General features: G+C 45.3%; 1 protein-coding gene across 6 annotated transcripts in view; it reads left to right on the plus strand.

The window, feature by feature from the left end:
* The window catches only part of SYNDIG1 (synapse differentiation inducing 1), a 114,128-nt gene that overhangs the window by 26,970 nt on the left and 59,269 nt on the right, over positions 1-27,889 (plus strand). Inside the window, exon 1 of one of the 6 annotated variants that reach the window (XM_021392148.1) lies at positions 19,019-19,452. The exons of 2 other annotated variants lie outside the window; for them this stretch is intronic. The gene's annotated coding sequence lies outside the window, so the exon portion shown is untranslated. Of the gene's footprint in view, positions 1-19,018; positions 19,453-21,386; positions 21,743-24,527; positions 24,566-27,722; positions 27,811-27,889 lie in introns of those variants that run through there. 3 more of the 6 variants (XM_021392150.1, XM_021392149.1, XM_021392145.1) reach the window with 3 other exon arrangements.

Here is a 27,889-nt window from a genome sequence, read left to right on the forward strand (position 1 = left end):
AAACAGGATTGCAAATGATTGACAAATCTGTCCTTCAGCAGGTCCATAGAAATCCATAAAGGCAAGCCTGTAGTATCCTGGAATTCTGTGCTGAGAAGCACCATGTAAATTGAAATTTGGTTTTGTTTTAAGACCACAAGTCTTTCAAAGCACAAGACTGATAGGCAGGAAAGCCATCCGATATTGAGGAAGGCAGTGGTAGTATTCTCAAGCCATTGCTGTCCAGATGCCATTCAGCTGTGTTTTAGCAACTGTGTTTCCCCTGATGCTCTTGGTGCTGAGGAAAAGGGAATGAGCCGTCAGTCTCCTCAAAGCAGCAGCAGAAGTATGCAAAGCAATTTCTTGCTTTTTTCTAATGCTCAAACTTTCTGTCTTCTTGGCTCAACTTCTCAAAACCAAGTGTTATTCACTGTGCAGCGTTACAATCAAAATGTGTGTCTCATGCTGGTTAACTCCCTGTTTTGGAAGTTTTATTCCTTTACCAACATATCAAGGACCAAACCAAGAACTTGTGGAGCTCAAATATACGGGGTTGCATCTCAAGCTGAAGAGGTCAAGTCTCCTCATTGGAAAGATGAGACAGTGTTTATTCTCTGCAAACTGGTGCAGAGAGGAGAGGTGTAATATGTTCTGATCAGTTCAGGAGTAGGGTGTCTTATGAAATTCCTGCTGAGTGGAAAGACAGAGAGAACCAAGGGGGCAGAACAAAGATGTGCAGTCTGATCCACTCTTCTCGGAATCTTTCCTCATAATAAACTGAGTTGATTCATCATTTTGGGAGGAAAAAATAAGAATAAAAAGAAGTACTAACATTGACAATAACTTGGACACCACTCTCACCAGCTAGAGCAGAATGTTCAAATTCAAGCTCACTACCCAACTCCCAGATTGTGGTACAGAGCCCACCATCCTTACTTGGAGCTGAAATGGAATGATTGTAATCCAGGCCATGAAGAAATCAGTGTAGAGGTATCCACATACCACTCTTGTATCTTCAGTAACTCTAGTTTGTAACTCTAAATTTGCATGGTGATTGTTAACAGCTAGTGCGCAATTAGTGCCAGTAAGCATATATTGTGAGAATTACATCTCCATGTTAGCATTTCTTTACAACTGACATTGAATTTTACAGACAGCTTACTTAAGATATTCTTCTTCTACCACTCTTCACAATAACAACTGCCATACTACACTGTCCTAGGTAGTTTTGTATCACCTGAAGTCTTGGCAATTCTCTTACTCATTTTCTTCTTCTCATTCCTTATGAATATGATGGGTAGCACATGTGATTGAGGAAGAGTGGGAGGCATCATCAGTAGTCTCTGTGCAGACCCTATTCCCTGCCTTTAGCTGTCTGTGAATCTGTAACATGCTTGATCCAGATTTTCCTTGACAGGTTTTATGAGGCACCTTGCATACCACATTTTTTAAGAGACTGGGTAAGACTTCCTGTTATCCAGCCTTCTCCATTAATAGATTTGAGGACATTATGTTCTGTAGACTTTTCCCTGACATGTCTCATCTATTCTTGTGTCTAGTATTTCCACTCTGTACTATAGCAAACATATTTTGCTCCTTCCATTACTTCAGGGTGAATCTGGTTCATGCAGTCAAAGCACAATAGAGTGAATTGCTCAGCATTTTTACTACCTTTAGAGCTTTTGGGTAGATGGCACCTGGTTCTGGTAATATCATAAGTAAACAATAAAAATAACAGAATAAGAAATCTATGTTTTCAATGCATTCAAAAGTATCCAATACTGGCTTTGTTCTATCTTTGGAAGTAAAAAATGGTTCTGGGATTTCTTATTGTCTCAGGTGACGTCAGTGACCAGCTCAGCAAGGCTGATGGGGTCAATTTATTCCTGCAAGCAGCCTTTCAGCTAGGTCACCCCAGCCACATCCCTGCAGTGGGGTCACATCATTCAGCTGAGGTAGCCCTGGGCTGTCTCCCTGTAACTCAGGCCAGACAGGGGCATCAATCAGACACTGCAGCCGCTGCGGGAGCAAGCTGCCTCCGTTGAGTCCTCAGGGGCTTGTTCCAGTTGGGTACATCTGTCTTCTCCTTCCATTAGTCATGTCAAGCACTCACCTCAGTCACTTGTGCACTCTGGCAGCCTGTTGAGACACAGGGCAAACTGTATGGCCTGCACCCAGGATGTTGCACACAGACTACTTTTCATCACAGATCCTTCATCTAAAATAATAATAATGAACAAATGCAGATGACCTCTAAATACTCAGTGAAAATAGTTACTTATAAGAACACACAGAGGACATGTTGTTCACCGCAGGGCAATGCCCTACCTCACTCACTGGCTCCGCCCATGCAGGCCCCTTGCTTGGGCAAAGCCTTTGGTTGGGGCAGCCACTTTTGTTGGACACTCAGCCACCCACCTCAGACCTACCTGCCACCTCTGTGCCCACATGCTGGCATGTTGGGTGGGCACTGCAGCCACGCTGCTGCCTTACTATCACTCCCCATCACTCCTGATAGTGTCTGTCTGAAAAAAAAAAAAAAGAAAGCGAAAGAAACGGTTCATAGGAATAGAATCATAGAATCATAGAAACATAGATTTGAGTTGGAAGGAACTCCTAATGGTCATCTCATCCAAACTCGCCTGCATTGAACAGGGACACCTACAGTCGATCAGATTGCTCAGAGCCCTGTTCAGCCTGACATTGAATGTCTCCTGGGATGGGGCATCAACTACCACTCTGGCAACCTGTTCCAGTGCCTAACTACCCTTATTGTAAAACAGTTATTCCTTATGTGCAATCTATATCTCCCTTCTTTTAGTTTGAAACCATCTCCTCTTGCCCTATCACGACAGACCCTGCTAAAGAGTCTTTCCCCTTCTTTCTTACAGCCCCCCTTTAGATACTGAAAGGCTGCTAATGCTAATGTATAAGCTTATGGTTTTCCATCCTCCTCGTCCTTCAAGTCTCTCCAAAAGGTGGGAGAACAGGGAAGCCAAGCCAAACCCCCCCTTGGTGCCTGGGGGATAATTCACTGTTGCTGATCCCATGTCAGGAGGATCAAAAGAGACATCCTGGTTTCTCCTTGTGGTCTGCTACACAGATATGGACACAGCTCGTCCAGATCTCTAACTCTGTCCCTGCGGAGCAGAAGGCCTCACTAGATCTTCCAGTCAGTACAGTATTATTTTAAATATTGATGTTTTTTATAACAGAGGCCTTGTCAGTTCTAAGCAATGATTTTTTCACTTGGGTAATTACCTCTGAGAGAAGTGTTGAATCTACTGTTTTTTGACCCTCATACATGATCTGGAGACTGCTATCTGAATGAGCTCCACAAAGAGAAAATATTTTGGGGAACTCGTTTGGAAATAACTGCACTGAAAATATTGATTGCTGTGAAGTTAAATAAAAAGGACCACAAATATTGGGAAAAAAAAGGAAAGTAAAGAAGTTTTCATTCCAAACAATGACTTTACTGCCTAATAAAAACTTTCAGCAGACACATTTTGCCCAGCCTGGCTTCTCACACTGAGATAACATAGAAAATACTGCCTGACGTGGATAAGAGTCCTTCCCAATGCTCCTTATTTAGAGCGCTGCTTCTTAACCAGATTTATAACGGCAGTCCTAAGAAGCTAACCCTTAATCGAATGATGCAGTAGAGAAAGAAACTCTTCAGTGCTTAAAAACAAACAAACAAGCAAACAAATAAATAAAAGAGTAAGGATGAAAGAAAGAAGAAATAACCTCAGTCTCACTAATTTCCAGACCCTGAAGGGACCCGCTTTTAAATGATTACCCCCTCTGCTTTTGTGACTGCTTCCATTACTCTGTCAGGTATCCCGGTACCATGGCAATGGCACCATACAGCAGGGAGTTTCTCTTGCTCTCCTGGGGACAGTAAGAATGAACATCATCTGCATCAAATAATAATAGGCCAAGGCTGGAAAGGGCCCCAGAAACATTCTTTGTCTAGGTACAGCATTCATAGGAGGATGAAAGAGTTCTTATCAGCATGCCTAGATTATGACCAGACATCAAGTCTTCCCATTGTACCCACAAGCTATGTCTCAGTATACAAGAACTGGAAGCCCCTGTTTTTGTTCCTAGACAAATTTACTACCTCCAGCCTAGCTCATCTTCTGACCTTTAGTAAGAGGTTTGGTGACATACAAAATGCTCTGCTTAAACATGCAGTCAGACCCAGTCTTTGTTGCTGAAATGAGCTAACAGGAAAAGTTTAAGAAGGCTCCTTATGTTCTACTGCATTTCCCAGCAGCCTAACCTCTCTTAAAGAGGAAATTGTCCCTTTCTCTTTTCCCATTAGATAATGTTGTTATATTGCAGCTTCCCAGTTAGAGTCCCTTAGAGTTAACAGCCAATTACAAATGGAAAATGTGCCAGGGAACTTCTCACTCCAGCCCTTATACATGGCATGATTAAAGGCAATCCATCACCACCGGCAGGAAACTTTCATTCTTTGGTGTGACTGTCAACATACAGGCAGATTAATACTGGTAAAGGGTAGATGGGCAGGTCAGCAGCAAATCTTCATCTGCCTTCAGTAGTGTGACTCTCTGGAGATACAAACCTGAAAGAACTGCACAGACAGTGCTGTGGGCTGCAGGGGCTGAGGGTGGGTGGGTGGGTTGTCTCCTCCTTGCAGCCATACAAATCTCAGGATGGCACTGCCAAAACCCCTGTCTGGCCAGAGTACTTCTGGCTGGATGCTGCAAAGAGTGAAGGTCTGTTTCCCAAGACCTAACTGAGGGACTCCACCATCCCTCCCAGATAACTCACTGGCATATGCTACTGGTTGTGATGGTTGGTCCTTCCCATTAAGAATGGGGTGTGAAGGCATTGGACAAAAAACACATTATTTTCTGGAAGACATGAGTTCTTCCCATCTCACGGAACAAAGCTGCTGTTCATAACTCAGCTATGTTTGCTATGCCATCCTTTCTCATTTCTGAGCCCTCTCAGATGTTACTTCTGAAATTTGTCAAGACTACAACCTCATCATAGTTGCATGGTTTTATTTCTCCCCTTTTAATTGAAAATATGTGCAAGCACTATTAATAACTAAGCAAAATTGACTGCTGGTGGTCTGATATGGGTTTTTTTATTTCTCCACCAGGATTTTTTTGAGCGCACAATGGTTTGAAATATTCCTCCACACATGTGAACATCATTTTGCAATAGTGGGTCTCCTCTATCCTAAGAGGAGTTCTGCAGTGCTTTTTCTCCCTCAGTAGTGGTTCTAGAGGGCTAGAGCATCTGCAATTTGGAAAACGAGCAACCAATAGCTCCCCAGAGAGGAGAAATACCTTAGAAGACATCGAGATGCCACTAACATGAGGGTAACACAGACTTCCCTTCCTTACTCAAAGCAGTCTTGGAGGGGAAGGACAGCAGCTGAACACTTCAGACTTCATTGCTGCATAGCATGGTGATTTGCTGCTGAAGACAGCACATGTCACACTGTCAAACCAGCATACACCATGGGGATGGAGGGCCATTGCTGGCTGTGATGAGAGGAAATGCTGCTGCAACTCCAGTTTCAAATACAGACTCTTAAACTTTCAGCAGTGCACAACGGGTTTACAAGTCACAGTGCCGCATTAGGAAAAAACATCTCTAATCTTATGTAACAAGTCCTTAGAGGCGTGTTGCCAAGTAAGCACAGTTTAAAATCAATCAGGCAATAGCATAAAGCATTTAGCACTTGGCTGTATATTTCCACTTGCCCCTGCTCAGCAACCGTCATGAGACAGGTGTAGGATCTGTGGGAAGGGTGAGGAAGAACTAACCACCACTTTGACACAGCATCCCATCCTCAGCCAGGACTGTCCCGACTCCAGGGACCAACTGGACTCACAAACTCAACGCTGAGCTCAACTTCATCCAGCAGAGAGGACAAATCCATACATGTGACAGACTGTACACAATGCTGTAAATGCTGCTTTTCTGTGTCCCCACGTTTGCTGGGCCAGGAAGGTCCCCAAGAGCTTCAGCTCAGTGGAAACCATACCTCAGTCTGGAGCAGACTGGTGCCAGCCTTGCACCTGGCTTGGGAGCCACAGAAGTTCGCAGAGCAATACCTTTCCTCCTGCTGTCTGCTGGGAGAATGCAGCAGCACAGTGACCCTGGCTGGATCAGGGACTCCCATAAAACCCACCTGCGCTCGTCTGGTCCATAGTACCACGGAGGTCATTTTTACACTTCCTTCCTTCACTCTGAAGGAAGTATGTCTTCAGGCAATGGATGGAAAGACTGAAGTACACAGCTGCCATTCTTCTTACATCCTTTGCTGAAGTTCACGCAACTGAAAATGAATCATAACCCTTTTCAGGGAAAACAGTGTCACCTTTCTGGGCAGCACAATAAGAGCATCTCCCATGTGTCATGCAGTGCCTGGAAATCAGAAAGGGGAGTCAGTGCGATGAAGCCAACAGCAGCTCTGGATTCAAGGCTGTGTTTGGTTTCTTTTTTAAGCAGGATTACTAGCGCAACAACACATTATCAGTAAGGTAAAACTAACCTGTCTCACGACGGTCTAACACGACGGTGTTTGGTTTCTTTTTTAAGGCCGCTGCATTACTGACTGCAGCAATGGTTTACTGAAGCTGTGTGGCCCTGGAATTGATCCTAAATGTCTTGATTCATCATCAGGAGTGCTCACCCTGAGAGGTGAACTCAGCGCTGTTTTGTGGTCATTGGTCCCTCATTGCTGTCAGTGCCCCACTTTGTCATTTTGGAATGCAAGACTACATGAAAGGAGCAGCCATGCTTCTTTCACCTGCTTTAGTAGAGCACAGGCTATTTTTAACCTCATTTTATATTGCTTCTTATTTTCACATTTGTTCACTGTTGCACTCATCTGTCATCCTAATGCACATTTTTTCTCACAGAGCTGATGGAAGAAAGTACAGCTTTTATAGTGCAGCGGAGGCCATGGCTTATCCTAGACAACCCTGCCTTGAGCTGCTACCCTGGAGGTAGAATTTCTGGTCAGCATTTCATAGAATCATAGAATGTCTTGGATTGGAAGGGACCCCAAGGTTCATCAAACTCCAACCCCCCTGCCACAGGGAAGGCCACCAACCTCTGTATCTAATACTAGACCAGGTAACAGCTTGAGGCAGGAATCACTGTTGGACAGAGCATCTGCTCTCCTTCTGCATTTCTTGCACAGCTTTCCTACCACTTGTTCCTGACTCAGAAAGGTAGACCTGCCCTTGTGGAAACAACTATCAAGCTACAGTTCAGTGTTAAAGGAACAGGTTTATGTTATAATTAACAATGAGACCTCAACAAAACTTGTATTTGTCATGGGCCTGTTATTTTAAATACATCTTCATGAAGCAAATGCTGTTATAAAATCCTCAGCTTGTGGGCACAGAGCACATGAGAACTCTCCCATTTAAGAAGTATATACCAGTTTATGTTGTGATATTCAAGAACATGATGCTGAGTTAGAAGGTGAAGTTCTGCAGATGAACTCACCAGGCTCCAAAAGCTCATGACACAGGTATGGTTGACCAATTACAGAACTGAAATCAAGTTTTCATAAAAACTACGAAGCAAATGCTACATGAGGCACTGGAGTTTCTACAAGAGGTTATTGGACAGCATTAACTCATCATGCCCTTCAGCTGACATGCAGACAACGGCTACCTGTGCCAGTTTCTGACAGTGGCTCTGTATCAGTGCATGGTCAAAATATGGTTATATCCACTCTTGGGTTGAAGGGGCACCTGAAGATGCCTGCACACATCTTACGTGTAACAAATCTCCTCCACTGCAGAAGTGATTGAGGTGCATCCGCTAGTGGGAGAGGTTGCAAAAGCTTCAGTTTTATTGAACAACTACCAGCCTATGCTGTCGGATCAGCCACATTCACACTTTGTGAGCCGCCTCGGAGAGGCAAGGAATCTGGCAAGATCCTAGAGGAGAAAAAGGGGGATACTAGGAGATCGCTGCCAGCTATAAAGGTCTGCTCTCAGACTGCAGCAGCCATCCTCCAATCACTGCCGTGTTTGCTCCCAGGAAAACAATGCCCAGTTTCTCCTGGCCAAAATTCGGCTGCCACTGACTTGTAAACACCACCCAGAGCAATTCATTTTCCCTGCCGGTTGATCAGCCATGGATGCTGTTTGTCCTACAGCTATTGGCAGAGAGACACCAGCAGCTCGGCTGCCCTTTATGTGCTGCTTTCACAGATATGAAACTTGCCTTCGATTCTATAAGCAGAGCGGCAGTGCACAAGGCAGTAGAAGTTTCAGCAACTTACTGCATATAATTTATGACCTTCACATGGACAGAATAGCAAGATGGAGACAAGATTTCCCTTTTGGTTAATTAACACAAGGTGAACCCAGACAGGGTATACACTTGACTTTGGCATACTCTTTGCAGCAGTGACCTGGGTCTCAGAAAAGGTAAAAATTAGCCCAAAATTGTCCAGGTCAGTATGATCTGATAAAATGTCTAAATAATACAGATTTCTCTGGTGAGTTGATGCAGCATCTGGAATCCCCACACAAATGTGTTTTTAACACAACTGTCTCATTTTGTACTTTTCTTGAAGTCCGACGAAAGTTCAGATTTAGATGTACAAGGAAAGTTCATGCAGAACAGGCAAATAAACAGGAAACTCACGAAGGTTCCATTTGGGAAGTTATCTGCATTTGCCCAAAGCAATATTTCCTGGAAAATGTCTGACACACTCTCAGAGAAAGGTATATAGAGCCCACACTGCAGGGGGCATCACACATGAAGATCTATCAGATGTTATCCTCTCAGTGTGATTACGTTACGATTATTTCCAATACATAGAAATGCCAGTGGAGCAGCTAGGATAGGCTGGAGACACACCATAGACATTGCTAGTAGTATTAACTGATTAAGATGCAGTTTGACCATGCTTAACACAGATTGATAACTGAACAGCAAGACTTGGGGAACTTGAAGTGCTGATCAAGTAGCAGCTCGCTTTTCTGGATGATACGCATTCATGTGCATCCAGCTTTCCTTTCAAATCTCTGAAACTCACCAGCAGCACCAACCCAAAGGGATGCTCTAATGAGTAGCTGAGGCTTTGTGGTTACCCTTCTCTATCTTGGTTATACCAAAGAACCAACAGTTTATCTCCCCTGATGATACATTTAGAACAAAACTATACTCAAGAGTCGTTGGAACAAGCTGCAGATCCCCAGCATCCTAGAGAATTAACAAAAATAATAATCCTGCTCTACCACTGCTTTCAGAGCGAGAAAGACCGTATCCTTACTGGCAAGGAGTGCTAGTGAGAGATTTTTGGGGAATACCCCATTGGGTACTTGAGACACTTGCAAACCGCATGTTTGAAGAAGCCAAGGAGTGAGATTCTCTACCAGCAAAGGAGTGGTAGGAGGAGAAAGCACACAGAGTAAAGACATACATTGTCAACATTTTTTACATTTGACTTTTCAGTGAATGTTTCCCTTGAAGTTTTGCATGTTTACAAATCTGAGAGAAAAGGATTTCCTCAGAATTTTAAAAGATGCTTGAGTACCTTCTCATCCCACCAATTTAATCAGGCCCAAAAACGAGCTGGTTTTGTTTTCAGCTCATCTCAGAATTATTCCACTGAAATTCCTCAGGTGCCTCCTGAAGAACATAAAGTCATGAAAACAATGGAAGAAGAAGAGTTCCGGCAGAGAAGAAAGATGGGAAATAGATAAAGCCTTACTAAACTCACCTGCGATTGCAGCCTACATCCAAATATTTTGGCATATGGGGCAATGAGAGTATAGTCACATGCCTGTTTCTGGTGTAAACATAAAGGAACTTGGAGGCATCTCTGAAGGTGCTCAGGAAATGTGTAGATGTGCTACTTAGGGACACGGGTTAGTGGTCAATATTGGTGGTAGGTGGACAGTTGGACTGGATGATCTTAGAGGTCTTTTCCAACCTTGATTATTCCATGACTCTGTGATTGTTCTTACTCCTTATTCTTTTCCAGAAAAATAGCTATAGGATAGTGTCATGGACCATAGAAGCACTGGGGTATTACCTGGAGAAAATCAGCCTAATCTCATCAGCCATGCCAGTTCACCCACCTGAAACTGTTCTACATGAAGCGCAAATGTGTATTTCCTTGATTTGTTTGTTGGTATATTGTAGTTGGAAATCTCAATAGCTTGAAATTGTAGAAATAACAAGTCCCAGAAAGCCTAGAAAGGTCAGCTCTGAGGTTAGAGCTGTAGCTGTACATACCAATTTGGATTCAGTAACTCTGTTTTGTCGACTGTCTTGAGCAGACTGTGCTGATTTCTGCATTTTGTATGCTCAGCATAGTCTGCTATAAGTATTCCTCTTTCTGATTAGCTGAAAAATTCCCTGGAGTAAGAGAGCTTTCTGGACTAAAACAATGTAAGCCAGTGTTTTTATATTATTATTATTCATTATTTATGAAGCCATGGCAGCTGTAAATCACAAAGTTTAAACCTCCCTGCCTTCCTTCTGGTAAGCACGATACAGAAATTTGAGAAAGAGTGTTATTGTCCCAGAGAGTTCAGCAATTTATGGAACAGGTAGATTACAGGAGGTGGATAAAGCTGGCACACTAACTGCTTGCAAGCAAGAGGCATTTAATGGAGATAAGTTATTTTGTGAGGAAGAGCCTGCACTAATCAAGCAAAGTAAAATTTACAAGGCACTCATAAAAACTAGTAGAACATATCTGGTGTCTTGTCAGGAGCAGAAGAAATAAAAAGATTTCAAAAGGTCTAACTCAAAAGACTGAGACATCTGGAGTTTCATCCAAAGTATCCTTAATTGGTCAGCCCTGTGAATGCATGTAGAAGTTGTTATGTTGGAGCAGATGTGTGTAACGCAAATCCAGGGCAATTTTTTTCCTGGTGCACTGAGAAGAAGTACAGTTCCGCTGTTTGTATTTAGGCCAAAATGCCTGGAGATTCGTATCAAAGCTGTCACAGAGATTTGGGCACCAGTGGTGCTCACATAAACAGGAAATCTTGTATAAACACTCAAGGCATGAGACTTCTGCAGTTTCATTGTTTTAGTCAGAAAAAAGGTCTACCCGAACTCATCTTTAAGTTGAATGATTTTTTTTTTCCAGTTTCATTAGTATCTTTTTATGTTCAGCATTAAGTACTGAGGAGCCCCGAATGACGGAAGCATTCTGAATCAGAAATTGTGATGTTTCTTCCAAAAACATTCTCCAAACCTCGTCCATCTCGGTTTTCTATTAGTGGAAATGTGAAATGGTGGAACACCTACACATTGTCGAGAGGGGTTCAGTTTTCCTCTTAATAACCAAAAGTTCTCAAGGAAAACAAACATTTACTTAAAAGTAAAAAAAATACATATATAGTCACAAGCAATTTATGCTGAAAAGCAAATTTAATGGAAAATTTTATTTTTAATTAAGGGCCAGATGGTGCTTTTAAAACACAGCCTTGAATAAAGAAGATTACACACCTCTCAGAAATTTGTACCTTAGAAATGTGAAAAAGGTTCAAAAAACTCACCTGGGAGAGGTGGTATTCTTCGTGTCTGTACAGTTAGGCAGCTTATACCCAGTACCTCTGTAAGCTGAGTGACAAGGAGATGTAAGAACAACCACCATGGATCAGACCAAAGGTCTGTCCTTCTACAACAGTAGTCAAAAGCAGGTGCTGAGGGGAAGCCACCAGAATGTACCAAGTGTGGTAATACTTCTAAAACCTATCATAGCCTAGACCAACCTAAAACCTAAACTATCCTTCACAGCTCCAGGCTTCTCCAAATTAGACATAATCACCTCCTATTAAACATCCCTCACTGAACCTTTTCCATAAACCTATCCTACCTCTTCCTGCACCCATGGAAACTCACATCCACAGCAACTTTTAGCAAGATGCTCCACAGATCTGCAGCCTGTTGCATGGAGAACTGCTTCCCTCTTTATTTTGAAACTTGGCACTTCTTATCTTCATTTGATGTCAGCCATGATGTTTAGAAATCAGCCTAAGTATATGCCAGGACCTATCTTCTCCTACTCCCCTGTTGCTTTTGGAGCACAACCAGCACAACTCCTATCTTCTTCTACGTGCATCTTTTATTCCCTTCATACACAAGAAAACCAGACCCATACTAGGGATGAATAAAGGTGATCCTTTGCCCAGTAAGTTCTTCCCTTCAACTTCAGTGAATTTTCAAACAGGCCTAAGATTGCCCATGTGTAATTCTGTTTTTTCCCAAATCTCTTGCTCTCTGCAAGGTGCCATCCCATGATGAATGATATGTTTAGCATCAGGATGCCTGCAGTTTGAAAGGGTTGTGCTCTCATTGTAGCCATCCATTTGACTGCTTCTGCTGTCTGTGGGACAGACCTGCCAGTCATGATTTGAAATCACATGTAGTTGTCCTGCTGTCACAGAGGTATGAGCGTGCTGGGAGCCAGACTGGAAGGCGGGCTGTTGCTAGAAGGCTTGAAAAGGAAGGCTGGAGTAATGAGCTCTACATCAGCTCTTTTCCTGACAAATTACGTGGCATTTCTGTCAAAACGGATCTGTGGATATTTTTGATGAGTTTGGTTATAAAAGGAAGAAGATATAACCACTACTAAGTGTGCCATTTGGAAGAAATGAGTAGCAGGCTATTAAATATTTAACTTTCCAAATTTAATTTGTTAAATCTCCTGGGAGGAGTTTTCAGATCAAGTGCAGTATGCTTTGGGAGTAGGTCCAGGTCAGCTGGGACTTTAGCCCCACTTATCCTTATTCTGAAGCAGAAGAAACACGTACAACAGTGACTGTTTTGACTTCATTTTCAGCTCCCCTTTTTAGAAACAATGGTTTGGCTCCCCAACTGGTTGTAAATCCAGGTCTCTGCAGTGGAGCTATTCTGATTTACACCAGAGGAAAATCTGGCCTCTAGCTGAGAAGAAATGGGCTGCCAGTTTAATTACTTCATCCCAGGTATGGCATTAATAATATGGGAATAAATTTAATGCTGCTAAGTAACAGCAATACAGAGAATTTTGTCACATGCATGACAATTAATGTGTGGTGCATGGTATTTCTGCTTCTCCCGAGTTCCCTTTTAAATGATGCTCCTTGTGACTTGAATTTCAAAGAGTACTTATCCTAGTATTTCTCATTATTGATGGTGACTGTTCACAGGAGCAGCTCATGGCTGCTTTGTTGGCTCATCACTTTTGATTCCATGCCCAGATGCTAAGGACAGAAGCGTGCAATTAATTTGGAAGCTCAACCCTTCATTGATTTCAGCTGGGAGCTTTTCCTTGAACACCAAAGGCCTGATCTGTCCCTGACTACCTTTAAAATTGAATTCATATGGAAAATATCTTTCTTTCCCATTATAGAGCTCTTCTGTGAGAAGGGATCTCAAACCTCCACTTACCTGTAAGAACATACAAAGAGAGCCATAAGCTATAGGTGATCCCCTCACTGTCAATGGGACAAAAAGATCAGATTTTGAGGCGTAGACAAAAAAATAAAAGGTGAAAAGGACAAGATCCAGACCTCTTCCCATGAACAAGGAGAACAGCGACCAGAAAGTTGACTTTTTTTTTAGATCGTGCCTTCTTTGCCTGGAATAAGATTAGTCACCAAGGGATCAGGCTTCCTTTGTTCACATCCCAACTCCCCTCCATGTGCCTTGAGCCTCAGAGCACTGGCTGGCTTAGGACACGTGGAATATGACCACCTCAAAAGCAGCCTCATAGTCTGATCAGGGTGCCACATGAGCTGTGTAATGGCAATATGGCAATCTGCTGGAGTACCTCAAGAGATTTTGTTAGAACATTTTTTTTGTGAGCATCCTGTCCTTTCTCTTCAACAGCTACTCCAAGGAGGGATAACCCTCTCATCATATACAAAATACAGTTAAGTACATAGAAATTCATGACCAAGCTAAATTTAAGTTCTCCTTGCATTTTAAGGTGGCATCGGTTAATTCAGTGAACATTCCTGGCAAGTAGGTATTCATCAGCCAGAGGGATTAGTGAATCTAGTGAAGTGTTTGGGGACCATTCCAGTTCTCTCTCCACATCTACAATATTTACTAACCACAATGCCCTGTCATTTAGTTTAATGTCTGCCCAGATAGATATAAATATGCCTGCATATATCTAGGTGTTGGACATCCAGTGGGACTAAGTAGTCCCCTCTTCTCCTGTCCCAGCTACTTAAAGTATCATATCTTTGGGGAAAGGACTGCCTCTTACCATGTTTATGTACAAGTCCTTATACACAGAGAGCCTGGGAAATCCGTAAGATAAACAATAGGGCCAATTTCATGGCGCTCAGCTCCAAAGAGGTGTCTGACATACAATAAGGCAGATATGCTGCAGTTTCACAGTGGGTGAAAAGACATTTTAATGTGAGATGCTGAACAACTCAGGAGCTCCCTAATCATATCCAAGGGGAACTTTTATCATCTCAGATATCTGTCAGACTCTGTTCGAGGTCTATAGCACCTAAATATTGTCACCAATGACCGGTCCCTTTGCTTACAAAAAATCAAAAGGTGTCCTTGGCATGTTTCCTGTCTGACAGATGGCCACATCTCAATCAGCACTAACTTCTGCCTTTCCTGGCTATCTCAAAAGACTGACATTGCAAGAAAGCACAGAAATGGAACAACCCCTTTCTCCCTTGGAGCTGCCCTTCCTGCTCAAGGAGCTGTCTTATGAATAGGGATGCATTAGTGCCAGTTCTTGCAGTAAGGTTTTCTGGAAGAGTCCCAAGAAGTTCAAACATGAAAGCTACTTGTAGTGGGACGAGGCACAGATGGCAAAATAAAAGCAATGTGCTTTTTTTGAGCTTCCAAGTCTCTGGACATCTGAGCTCTTGGACATTTGAGAAACTGGGGCACTTCAACTGAATTTATGTAACTTGTCCAAGAGAAAAGTAGATAGAGACAAACCCTGCCAAAGACTTGTGTATGTAAGAGGATAGTCCTGTCTCACTTGAGCCAAAAGGTCCCCCTGAATTGATTTAGTACCAGAGGTAAAGTCCTACACCTGTTTGCTTCATCTTAGCAGACAGAATACAGCAGCCACATTTTCTTGTTTCAGGTTAGGAAAAGATTGACAGTAAGTGTGCTTAGATTCTTCCTCAGCTGCAAGGAAGTGTGCATGTCCAGTACTAAAAAGAGTAAAGGAGAGTTCAAAGCAATGAAATACTTGGTTTTCAGCTAAGTTACATTGTTCAGGCAGCCAAGAAATAATACATTTTGTTTTTCCTTTTGCCATAAATACATAACAAGAACAAAAATGCCCAGCTTGTGGGTAACCCAAGCTTCCATTTTTATGCTGGTTCCAAGACTACAGGCAAACAAAACTACACAAACTTCTGTACCACCACCTTAGCCATCTCAGCTTTCCTCTTTCTCAGAAAGTTAAAAGCACTCCTGACTACCTCTTTGGGGTCTGATCCAATTAAATGGAAAGATCCTTGTTGCCTTTGGCAGAAACAGATCACAGATTTTGGACTGCTTCCCAACTGCTCCATACCATTGTCCAGAGTTATAACCAAGTGAAGTGTAGTTCCCCATCAGTACCAATGGTACCAGGATTTTGGAGACGCAGAAACATCAGGGTGCAGGTCTGCAAGCCAAAGAGCTACACTCTTCTGAACTCAGTTTCCTGCAGCCCAATCATGTCCTTTAAGTGATGAACAATTCTTGCAATCTTGTAGCCCTGCTTTGTGTTTTTGTGGCTCACTACTACTCTGGATGCCAGAACACAGTCCCTGTCTCCCAGACATTCTCCTTTCCATCTCCCTTTTCTCCCAAGGAGGATCACTCCACTACCACACCGCCAAGTTGTTAAGGCTAAGTGTATCACCTGCACTACCTCACTGAAATCAATGAACATTGCTGTGTTAACTGGGTTCTGCTCCTGCTGAGCTCGTGATGACTTTGGGGGAAAACCTGGTGCCCTGCTATTGATTCAAAGGCAGTAAGTACCATTTTGATTCCTCTGCAGTGGTGGATACTTGGTCATAGACAAATAAGGAGCCATTCACAAAGTAAGGAGGAGACTTAGAAGGTTTTCAAGGGAATATTTAAGACAGGTTCTTCTGCTTGAAGAAGATGACTTCTCTCTGGTCATTTCAGAGCTCTGGGCTCCAGTCTTGTACTGGAAGTGTGGGAAGGAGCAGCACTTTGTCCTCCCTTCCTTCACTAGTGATAGGTGGTGCTGCTGCTCTTCCTAGAGCCCAGTGATAAGCTTGCAGCTCTTTCCACTTTCCTTCTCAGGGTTTCCATTCCCTGCAAGGATGTATACCACACAGGAGACCTGTGATTTTGCTTGGATAGCTGGGGACAACAGCCTGACATTTCCCCCAACAGCTCTCATGAGTGTTTTAGAACATCACCAGGAATAGGCCAATTGGTGGCAAGCTTAGCGCAAATAGAGTTGTAGCTTGATTAACACTTCTTAGAGCACAGGTAAATTCTTTCCTTGGTGTTTTTTGGAAAGAGAAGAGGCTGACAAGACAACAGAGGATGAGGTCTGTCCCAGTCTGTAGGTTTTGAAGAAAAGATTAGATGAGTGATATGGTTTAGTGGGCATGGTGGGGATGGCTGGATGGTTGGACATGATGATCTTAGCAATCTTTCCAACGTTACTGATTCTATGCTTCTATGATAGTTACAATTTTTGTCATTGTTGGGTTGTGATCGCTCTAATAGTTGTGTCTGCTGCAAAACTCAGGTGAAGCAAATTAGGCTTAATTTCCTTGCTGACAGGAAGCTTTTCTATCATGGTTTCCTATGGTTTTCCTGCACTGAATGAAGAATATACTTTTGATGCACGAAGAATGGGAAAGGTGGGAGGAATAGTGTTACAGAAAATGATTACTCTCGTGTTGATACCAAATCCCACCTCGATATCAGTACGGAAAACACTTCATTTTGGAACCGTCAGAGGAAACAAACAGGATCATGGGATGCGGTTGCCTGAAAGACAGAAAATTGAATGCAGAAATCGCTTCGCTGCTCTATTCTGTGTAAATGCAATGTTTTTCTTCCAAGTTAAAATCTAACGAACCCTTTTGGAAATCTTGCCACATTTCCTCCAGTCAAGAAGAAATAGTATTTTGCCAGGAATTCACCAGCCATCCAAGCCAGCTGATAGCTCCAATCACTCACAGTAACCCTGGATGATAAGGATTTGCACTGTAGCAGCTAGAAGGCATTTGGTTGCAAGCCAGCACCCCTGCAGTTTTGCTCTGGTAGGAGCAGAACAGGAAGACAGTCTTTTTCCTATAAGTCTTTCTCAGTTAAGGCTTAATGAATGCAGCTTATAGCCTTCCATTCCTGAGAAAGGAAAGGTGAAAACATTTCATAGAATCAGAGTAATCATAATTTTGGGACTGCTTTTTTTTCTACTTATTACAAATGTATCTTCTCCCAGTGTCCATTACAGTAAAAGACTACTTCCCCTGAAGTCCAGAGGGAGTCAGGAATGATGTTATGTGAGTACTGATGGGACACACTGAAGTCAAAGTTAGGGACTGGAGGGACATGAAACATTCTGTTTTCAGGGCTGAGCCCAACCTGTCAACCAGGAGGGAGTTTTCTCACCTACCAGATGCTGATCCCTGCCAGCAAGGAGATAGCAAATGGGCAGTGAGTTTCTGGGGTTTTCATGTTTCGGGGAAGGCTGATGACAGAGCTAGCACAGCTTATCTCCCATCATCTGCATTGTGTCCAGGACTGCAGTGCAGAGCCAAGTTGTGTAAAGGGCCCTGAGACATCTGATCAGAGGGTGAATGTCTTGCCCGAGGATGTAGGCAATGGAGTGAGGGAATAAAAGAAAGGATGGTTGGGTCTGATGGCAGTACCCCCTTGCCCTAGTGGAGATTTTCCCATGCAGATATAGGAAGGTATTGCCTCATCCAGATCCATACTTCAAGGAGATTGATTTATATTTTTTTAAACCCTCATGGAAATGCTGCAGATGAGGGTGTCCCTTGTGTAAGAGAGGATCCTAGATGCTATCACCGTGCCAGCCAAACTGGGGTTCCTCCAGGTTTCTGTAGGACTGCCTGGAAGATGTATTGCAAGACCCCATTCTTTTAGTTTCCATCAGGGGAACCAAGCTTTGCTGAAAAGGGCATCTCCTGTGGGAAACAATTGCTTACTGATGTTTTTGGAGATATATGGAATTAAATCTATTGAAGCAAAAATTCTAATTTTTAAATGTTTTTAAAAAAGAAAGAAAGAAAAATGTTTGAATGCTCCCGAACAGTCAGATATTATTCTGAGCTTTTTTATTTTGTTTCTCCAGAAGAGGCAAGGTTTTCGGTTTCCATCTTTTTCTGAGATGAAAATGAAAGATCCCAAGTGATGGGCTTCTCTGGTCCAGGAGGATGGAAATGGATCACTGCTCACTGGAAGAGAACTAAAATGTTGTGAAAGAGGGGAAAATGGGGCTGGAGGGATTTTCTACTGGAAATCCCTGAGACAAGTGCAAGTTTTTTAGCATGTCTTATAAATCTTGAATGCTCTCCTTCAGAGAAGATTTGGCTTGGGATATTTTGAGAGTATGAAGAACTAACAGTACATAAGCAGAAAGCTAAAACAGCCTTACTCCAAATAGAGACATCAAAAACGCATGGGGGGGGATGTAAGGCCTAGTGTCTCTCCCTGCAGAGGTGAAGGATAGCAATCATCTGAATTGGGCATGCGATCTTCCCACTGCATTTTAAGCCATAGATGTAGAAGCCTCACACAAAGTGGTGACAAAGAAGCTTTTAGGCAAATGACTTGGCCAGCGGGTCTGCTGGAGATGGGAAGTGGAATGAACGAACCCTGCTTTCCCATCTTATTTATGGTTATTAGGAAAACAGGGAACACCCCCCCAGCACTGCAGCAGGCAGCCCAGCACGCTCCTCACCGTACTAAAAAAAAGCTGGAGTAAAGAAATAAAGTTCTTCAGAGCTGCTGGAGCCTTCCCAGCATCCTGGGGTCCAGGTGCCCAGTGCAGGGCAGGGGAAGAGGGAGAAGAGGAGTGGTGGGTGGGGAGCAGCGGGGAGGAAGGCCCCGGGAGGAGGAGGGACAGACAGCGAAAGATTCCCTCTTTTCCCCCGGGGCTGTGAGGCTGCTCGTGCTGCAGGAGGAAAGTTGGCCCCGCTGCCACACAGGGCTGCTTCTCCTGCCTGCCTCCGCCTGCCTCCCTCCTCCCTCCCTCTCTCCCTCCTCCTCCTCCTCCTCCTCCTCCTCCATCACCTCCCCGCGAGTTACGCGCACAGTGCAGCCCGGCGGTGCAGGCGGCTCAGCCCTGCCCGGCCCCACTCCCCGCCGTCCCCCGCCGCCGGGATGCTGCCGGGCACCGCGGCCGGGCGCTGAGCCCGGGGAGCCGGAGCCCGGGGAGCCGGAGCCCCGCCGCCCCTCCCGCAGCCCCGTGCGGGCGGATCGCGCTGCGGGTCACCTTGCAGGGAGGAGGAGGTGAGTGACCCCCCCGCCCCCAACCCCCGCATCTCCTTCGGGGAGCGATGCGCCGTATCTCCCCGTCGCCAACCCCCGGTGGGCGGCACAGAGCCGGGGCCAGGAGAGGGCGGGGGGAGGAACGGCGGCTGCCGCTGCGGAGAGGGGTCCCCGGGGGAGCGCAGGGACGCGGGGCCGCCCCCGGGCCGGGATCCTGCTCCCAGGCAGCGCGGGGCGCTCCGCGGCGGTGCTTCCCCGTGCCCCGCCGCCAGCCGAAATCGCGGGCTCGGGGAGGGATCGGGCTTTTCCCAGGGCCGGGGGAGCAACGGGCGAGTTTTCTGGAAGGGAAACTGTGCGTGGGGTCCCCCCTTTTTCCCTTTCCCGGCTGAAATCCACTCCGGGTCGCTGTGGCGGAGCATTCCTTTCTCCCTGCCCTGCGCCCCGCCAAGGGGAAACGGCGCCGAGCCGAGCCGTGCCGTGCCGTGCCGTGCCGTGCCGGGGGCCACGGCCCCGGGGCACAGCCTGAGCCGGGCACTGCGGGAGGCCCCGCTGCCTGCAGCTGCACCTGCCCTCTGCCCTCAGAGCCCCGCTTAAGAGGCGCTGGGTTGGGTTTCTTTCCCTTCCCATCCTCTAGTTTGCGGGCACTGAGAGCCAAGTTGGAGTGAGGGGTGGGTAAAGGCAAGGACGCAGGAGCCGTCCCCACTATTTAGTGGGGTGACCTTGGGGAAACCCGCTCCTTCCTTCTGGGTACCACTAAAGCATCCCACAAGGGAAGGACCCCCTCCAGGTTGGCAACTGCTTTGAGACCTTTCTGGAACTGGCAGTGCAGAGGTGCAAACCCTCCTGGAGCAGGGCTGGTAGCGCATCGGCCCCAAGAACTGTGCTCCAGGAGGGGTGTGAGGCTCTGTCTGGGACTGGCTTTGTCCCCCCCTAAAATCATGGAGCTACCCTTTGGCAGGAGTCACTCCAGAGAGCAATCTGTTGAACCATCTCTTCAGAACAACTGGAGGAGAGAGAACAACAGAACAGCGTGTAATGAGAGAGACGCAAAAAAATAAAAATAAAATACAAGATCTGAACTTCCCGGGAGATTAAATATTCAAATCACAAATAATTAGACATTAATCCGTCGTAAGCAGGGCATTACTGACAATTAAAAGATGCTTTGATATTCTTAAAGCCAAGAAGATGAGTTAACTGGTACTTTCCGGGGGATTATTGTGTATTATAAAATGCAGCCAGAGCAGAGAATGCACTTTTCTGTATTCATGTATTTAAATGACTCGCTCTTAATTATAGTTAATGAGCTATCAGCTTCAAAGTAGCTGCGTTCAGATGCTCTTTATATTAGTTTCAAATGACTTCACTCCAAAGAATAAGCCACGTCTCTTTTTGCCAGCCAAGGTGACGTTTTATTGGGAGTTTGGTAGCGACAGGTCATGTCAGGGTGCGTGGCAGATGAAGGCATTTGTAGGAATGAAGTTTCCCCTTCCGAAGCGGGCGAGCAGACATCTCGCACCGCTGGTACCATACGCTCTGGAATCAATCTCAGCGAGGCTCTTCACTGTACAAATGCAGAGGTAATGCAGTAGTGGTGTGCACGGGCACCACCACAACACGTTTCACTTGATGAACGCTGCGTGCAGATTTAAAATGCTTTGCCTTCTAAGGGCAGTGTTAGAGAAAAGACACCTGCGTCGCTGGGCAAGGGTTTTTGTCTTTGTGCTGTGAATTTGTGTCTGTAGGCATTTACAAGTCAGCCGTAAATGCCTCTGTCCTGGAGGATTTGTAGTAGTGGTTGTCTAGTTATGAAGACTGCAGATCATATTCTGGGACTTTCCTATTTTGTTTTCTTCGCTTTGGAGGCTCAGCTTCATACAGGTCACTGTACAGAGCCATCGGGGGAAAAAAAAAGGAAAAGAACTGCAGAGATTTAAAAACAGGAGGAAAATCCTCTGCGTGTTCAATGACTTTGTTTTGACAGAATGGAATGAATCCTGCGCGTGTGTAAGCATGTCAGGGCTGAGCCCACGTCCCCTGGCCATCAAATCAAACACTTCTCAATACTCTTTCTCTGGTAGAAGCTGGAAATTACTTTGAGCAATGAGATCACAGCAAAACACTACCCAGCTGATGTAAATGCCAGCGACCCCGAGGATGCAGGTGAACCGACTGCTACCACCACTGGATCTGGCACAAAAGGTTTAGTGCTATGAGTTTTGTGTCACTGCATCGGAAGAATGAGGAACTCTGCTTCTTCTCATTGCACCAGAAAGGCTGCATTTTAAAATAGTGCTGCAGTACATGAGAGGTATGACTCCATGCACGCCTTTAGCACTCCCAATTTTAAACACAGCGTCACTGTAAATGTGTATCTTTGTATATGTATCTATATAAAACTGGGATGTGTAAAGTTCCCTCATTAACCACCCACCCAAATCCGTGCTGTAAATTATTTCTGTCTCTAAGCTCCAAGGCTTCAGGTTGCAGAGGCACGAGAAGAACGAGCTGACCGCTCACATCAGGGCATTGGACTCTGAGCAGAGTTCAGTGGGGTTAGGTGGCTTGGTGGGCTGTAATTGAGTAGAGCTCAGATCCCTCAAAAGTCACAGAATCAATCACAGAATGACGGAATTGCAGGGGTTGGAAGGGACCTCAGGAGATCATTGAGAGCAACGCCCTGCTAAAGCAGATACCCTACATTTGGTCGCACAGGTAGGCGTCCCAAAGGGTCTTGAATATCTCCACAGAAAGAGACTCCACAACCTCTCTGGGCAAATCCCCAGGGATAGTGAAGATCTCTGCAAATTACATTTGCAGCTGGATAATTTTCTTGGAAGATAATCATGGGATCATCAAAGAGTTCAGCTCCCGAGCTGTCCCCTGCTTGTCCCATGAGATACTCTGTGTGGTGGCAGGTCCTGCAGCACAGCTGTGCTCAGCATCACCTGCTGTGTGCAACAGCTGATGCAGTCCTCGCTTGGCACGTGGGCCCCCCACCCCATCCACCCATCTTTCTGCTCCTATTCCTGCGTGCTCCACAGAAAAACAACCTCCCTTCTCCCCACTGCATGTGGCTTGAGGATCGTGGAGGTGATGTGGAGCAGAACTGGTGCCTCCCATATGGAAATCTATTTCTCTATGGGAAGGAGGAAGAGGGAAGATGATGCAGGGTTTTTCTTCAAGCTCTGACAGTGCCTTGAATGTAAGTGAATGTAATGCCTTGAATGTAAGTGGCTACTTAATCTAATCATCCTTGCCCTGATGAACTGGCACTAGCAATTCCACAGCATCACAGGAGCATTACTACAAGTGACTTACAGCCCTGAGGTGCTTCGCGTGGGGCAGGAGAAACAAGTACCTTCGTTTTGCACACAGGCAGCGCCACCAGGCTGCTTCCTTGCTCTGTCCTCTCTGTGTTTCTTACCCCTGCTTCAGGAAGACCTTAAATCCAAGCCTAGAGCATAGTGATGGTGTGTCACATCCAGAAAGAGCACGAGATAAATGCCTTATCCTGTACCTCGCTTCCTGAACACAGTGTGAGAAGGGGGAAAAAGCCACGGAGTGGGGTGTACGCAGGACCCATCACGAATGACACCTGAATGAATCGGTGCAGTCAATGCTGGAGCAACACCTCGTTGCTGGCTTGTGGCTAGCCTGGTTATGGGGCTTTGAGGTCACTGAGAGGCACCAGCCTCAGCCCACAGGCAAAGAGGGCCAGGCAATGCCATGATGTTAATATTCCCCTTTTCACGCACTCCCTGCATATACTTAGATGCTCCACTGTGTGCTGCAGGCACTTTGCCTCGCTGCAGGTTTCTGCAGGGCACAGCATCAGGTTTATTCTAAGCTGGAGAATTTTAATTCTGTTGCAACACCAGGCATTGATGAAATTAGGCAGAGGGGATCTGTGGTAACTCATTCCTCCCTTGACCTCTAATTCCAGATTGACTCTCAGAAATAATCAGAGCTCCATAGTGTAGGAACCAAGAGAATGGAGGCATTACAGCTTCTCACCTGAGGACACAGCTTGTCTGTCAGGTAAATAATTACACACAGTGAAACAAGAACTTCAGCTGTGTGCGAGCTTTCATTCTGCAAAGCAAGGATTGTGGTTAAGGCTGTGAGATTAATTGCTCTGGTACCAAGCTTGGCATGATCAGGGTGGGTCTTAGGTGAAGCGTTCCCCACAATCTGGAGCAGTTCTTGGGCAGAGTACTACAGCTCTGGAGAAAAAAACAACCAGAACAGAGTAGGGGCTGGCCTGCCAGTGAGGAGCTCTGCAGAGGACCTGGGGGTCCTGGTGGTCAACAGGGTGGCCATGAGCCAGCAGTGTGCCCTTGTGGCCAAGAAGGCCAACGGGATCCTGGGGTGCATTACAAAGTGTGGCTAGAAGGTTGAGGGAGGTGATCCTCCCCCTCTGCTCTGCCCTGGTGAGGTCACATCTGCAGTACTGTGTCCAGTTCTGCAGTATTGTGTCTCTTCAGTTCAAAAATGACAGGGATCTCCTAAGGCAAGTCCAGTGGAGGGCCGCAGATGTGATGAGGGGCCTGGAGCATCTCCCACATGAGGAAAAGCTGAGAGAGCTGGGGCTATTCAGTCTAGGGAAAACAGAAGGCTGAGAGGGGATATTATCAGTGCTTATAAATATCTACAAGGTGGGAATCAAATGGATGGGGCTAGGCTCTTTTCAGTGGTGCCCAGTAACAGGACAAGGAACGATGGGTGCATACTGAAACAGGTATGGAAGTTCCATACAAACATGAGGAACTTCTTTACTGTGAGGGTTACAGAGCACTGGAACAGGCTGCCCAGGGAGGTTGTTGGAGTCTCCTTCTTTGGAGATACTCAAAATTCATCTGGACACTTTTCTGTGCAACCTACTGTAGGAAACCTGCTGCAGCAGGGGGTTGATCTCAATGATTTCCAGAGGTCCCCTCCAGCCCCTATAATTCTGTGATTCGGACTCACATTAGATGAAATTTCTCTCAGTGAGGGCACTCTAAACAATTAAGAATGCAATTACACAGCCCAGAGCACAGCTGTATTCACTTGCTTTGAAAACAAAAGGCAGCACTACCTTCTGCTCTTACTGTTGGTAAGCAGGTCCTTCAGCCTGACTGCTTTGCTTAAGGTACTGACTGGAGGTGTTTCATTACGTGCACCTCTACTTGCTGTTTTATGAATGTTAGTTTTATTGGGCTGGATGTAATCAGCGAGTTTTGCAGAACAACTTTTTTGGGGTGGCTGGAGGGAGAGGAAACATCAGTTTGGCCATCTGTTGAGATGTCTTTTATAGTAAGAATCACTTCTCCTGTCTCTGCCTTCCCAGTGCGGAATGGGGATGTCAGAGGGCTGCTGTGAGCTTGGATGCACTTGGAGTTGTATTTGGGGTTGTCAGGTGGACACATGCCTGGTTGTAACAGGTTCGTCCTGGGCTTGCCAACCATTTGATCAAGGCTGATTCGTAGCTCTCATGTGTACAGCAGCGGTTAGGGAGCTGATAATAGCTTTCTGACGCTGAGCATTCCCCGATTACATTGGTGAAATGAATTTCTCACTTAAAAAGGCACGGAGCCTGATTTTTTGACTGCTTTCCCTTTGAAAGTAATTGCCGTGAGTTGTGCAGATGGCAAGGTATTTTTATACCAGTGCCTTCCACAACAGAGAGGGTTATTTACATTACAGCCAGGTGCTGTTATCCAGGTCAGTTATTTATTAGCTGGAAAGTACAGCTCTGTCATCACATGCAAGAAGTTGTGAGTTTGGACTGAACTCAATAAATAGTTGAGGCTGTCAAAACCAGCAGGGAGGGAGGATGGCTGGAAAAGCCTGGATGTGTCATCTTTTATTGGAGGCAACTTGAGGCAAATTGAACTAAAAGTCAGTTTGTTCAATTAAAAATAAATAAATGAAACATGATAATTCATTTTGGCTCGTGCAAGATGCCTCCATCTGCTCAAAAGGAAATATTTTGTTGCAGAGGTAACGTTTTCTGTTTCAGGTCAACACAAGGTAATTCCACCTTTCTCCCCCCATTCCTTGGTTCAGCACTGAATCGAGCAATCAATTATTCAGGCAGACCTAATATGCATATGGTAATTGTTTCCACATTTAAATATACCTCTGGATGGGCAATCAAGAGACCTGGATTTTATTTCTAGCTCTGTTCCTGTGTCTGATGTGACCTTGGGCATTTATTTGCACCCTGACTCCCTTTTTTTTTTTAGGGCAGGATGGTGGATTTGCTGCTTATTGGTGATGCTAAAATAGCAGGGAGGTCTTTTTACTTCTACTGCTAGCAATTAAACATTTAGCTATCACTAATGCATGCTTTTGGAACTCTCCCAGTGAGAGTTAGCTGCACCGCTTAACAAAACTCCCAGTAGTTTACTTAATAGGTCAAAAGGAATTTCAGCTGCTGAAATAGCAGCTCTTCCTTAAAACAATACCTATTATAATGAGCCCTGCTGAATAAAGAAAGAAAATACAATGGGGAAAGATTTTCCCTTTCTTTCCTTAAGTATTTCACTTTGTAATCAGCTCTCCAGGTCCATACTGATTTCCCTCAAGCAAAAGGTCCATATGTGTTGCTGTAATTTCTAAGTGTTTGAAACCCCTTGAAGCACCATGAAGCTTATTGCATAATGCATCAAAAGACCCCGTGCACCTGAAGAATTGCACCAGGAGAGCCATGGTCTCCAAACCTCTCAATGTGTTTTTTTTTTTTTTTTAATTGGGCTGTAGGTCTTGCCATTTGCAGCATTGTTGGAAAGCTTTCTGCCCACTGCTTTGTGTGCTGGCAGCTGGGAACTAGCATGAAAGCCAGCAGAACTTAGTTGGCTCTGGTAGTTGTGGGGCAGCTGAGAGGCAAGGAGGGAGGTGTGGGAGGAGTGGATGTCTTGTGGATACACAACCTTTTCCAGTGCTTGACTGTCCTCCTGGGACAAAGATTGCACTTTGTACCCAGAACAGGCCCTCATGCTGGAGGATACAGACTGAGCTGTTTCTCCTGCCCGGATCTGCTGGGAATGGCAGGGGTACAGCTGTGAGCCTTGGAAGTGGATGAGGACTCTGCTTTCCACCTCAGCATGGCTTACCTTCCTCTGTAAGCTTTCCTGCCAGCAAACCAAGCATTGGAGCTGATGAGGTCCCCTCTAGCCAGGCGAGACCTTGTCATTGCTGTTCTGCCTGGATGTCTTTGATCTCTTGTGGGGAAAGGGCTGGGGTTTTCAGCCATAGTCTGGTTTTCCAGAGGTAACCTAGTGGTTGGACTAGATGATCCTAGGGGTCTTCTCCAACCTTAATTATCCAGTGATTATAACCGAGCTGCTCGTTCATACTGCCCTTTAGGTACCTGGCAGGGGGCTCTAGAAGGCTGAGAGAAGCTGAGGCTGTGTTAGAGCTGTGTGAAGGGGAGACCCCCATAGCCGGACAACAACACCCCACTGGGTCACAGAAGAAAGGAATTTGGGGATGGTGCGCAGTAGCAGAGTTAGCTTGTGCTTGTTGTCTGACAGAGCCTAGGGCACAGCGTTTAGCTGTTCTTTCCTTGCCCTCTTTGCAGCTTGCATCTCTGTCTCACACCCTTTGCTTAATTAGTTTGTCAGCCACTGTCATCATAGCAGAGGAGTCTGCAGAGCGCCAAGCAGAGTGCAGCCCTTACTGCAGCTACAGTAGCTGGGCTCTGCCGTCACACAAGTGATAGCTTAATAAGCCACAGTGTTGCAGATGAGATATCTTGGCACTGGCTGCAGCTACTTATTAAAATAGGGACAGAGAGGAGAGGGGAAAAAAAGCAAGAAATTGAGGGTAAAAAAAAGAATGTTGAAATAACGAATAGCTTTGCTTCTAACACCAGAGACCCGAGTGAAAATTTCTAATCCCCAAAGAAAAAAAATAGATCAAATTTTGACCTAATATTTGTCATTAGCTTGAACTTGGTTTTCTCTTCTGGCTCCAGTCTCAAGTCTGAAAGTGCAGAGTTATTTCTGGTTGGCCTGAGCACCAGTGAGTGATTTGTGGGGAGAAACTCAAACTGTGTGAAGACAAATGAAACCCGAATCAACCCAGTTAAATTAACTCTGCATCTTGGAGCAAATTGAACAGCTCTCTTATTTAAAGGGTTCTGATGAGTTTCATTTTCCTGTCAGCGTCATTTTGAAGCCTCTCTGAGGTCCAAGGCAATGAGAATGGCTCTTTTTGCTCTGAGTGCTGCTCCTTGCAGAGAAGGCATCTTTTGACTGCCTCCAGTTGTCTATTACAGATTGTTTGCTCAGTTCTGGAATCCTCCAGGCTGCAGCTGGACCTGGAAATTGGAATGGTCTTCATGGCAGCACCTACCTACACCTCTGAGTCACAAATGTGAGCCTTGCCCAGGTCAGGAAAAGGCCTTAACCAAAGGAAGGTGACTGGCCAACCTCCCTTCCAAGGAGACCCTGTAGGCAGGAAGGCACAG

The sequence above is a fragment of the Numida meleagris genome, chromosome 3 (assembly GCF_002078875.1).
Source record: "Numida meleagris isolate 19003 breed g44 Domestic line chromosome 3, NumMel1.0, whole genome shotgun sequence".
Lineage (NCBI taxonomy): Eukaryota > Metazoa > Chordata > Aves > Galliformes > Numididae > Numida > Numida meleagris.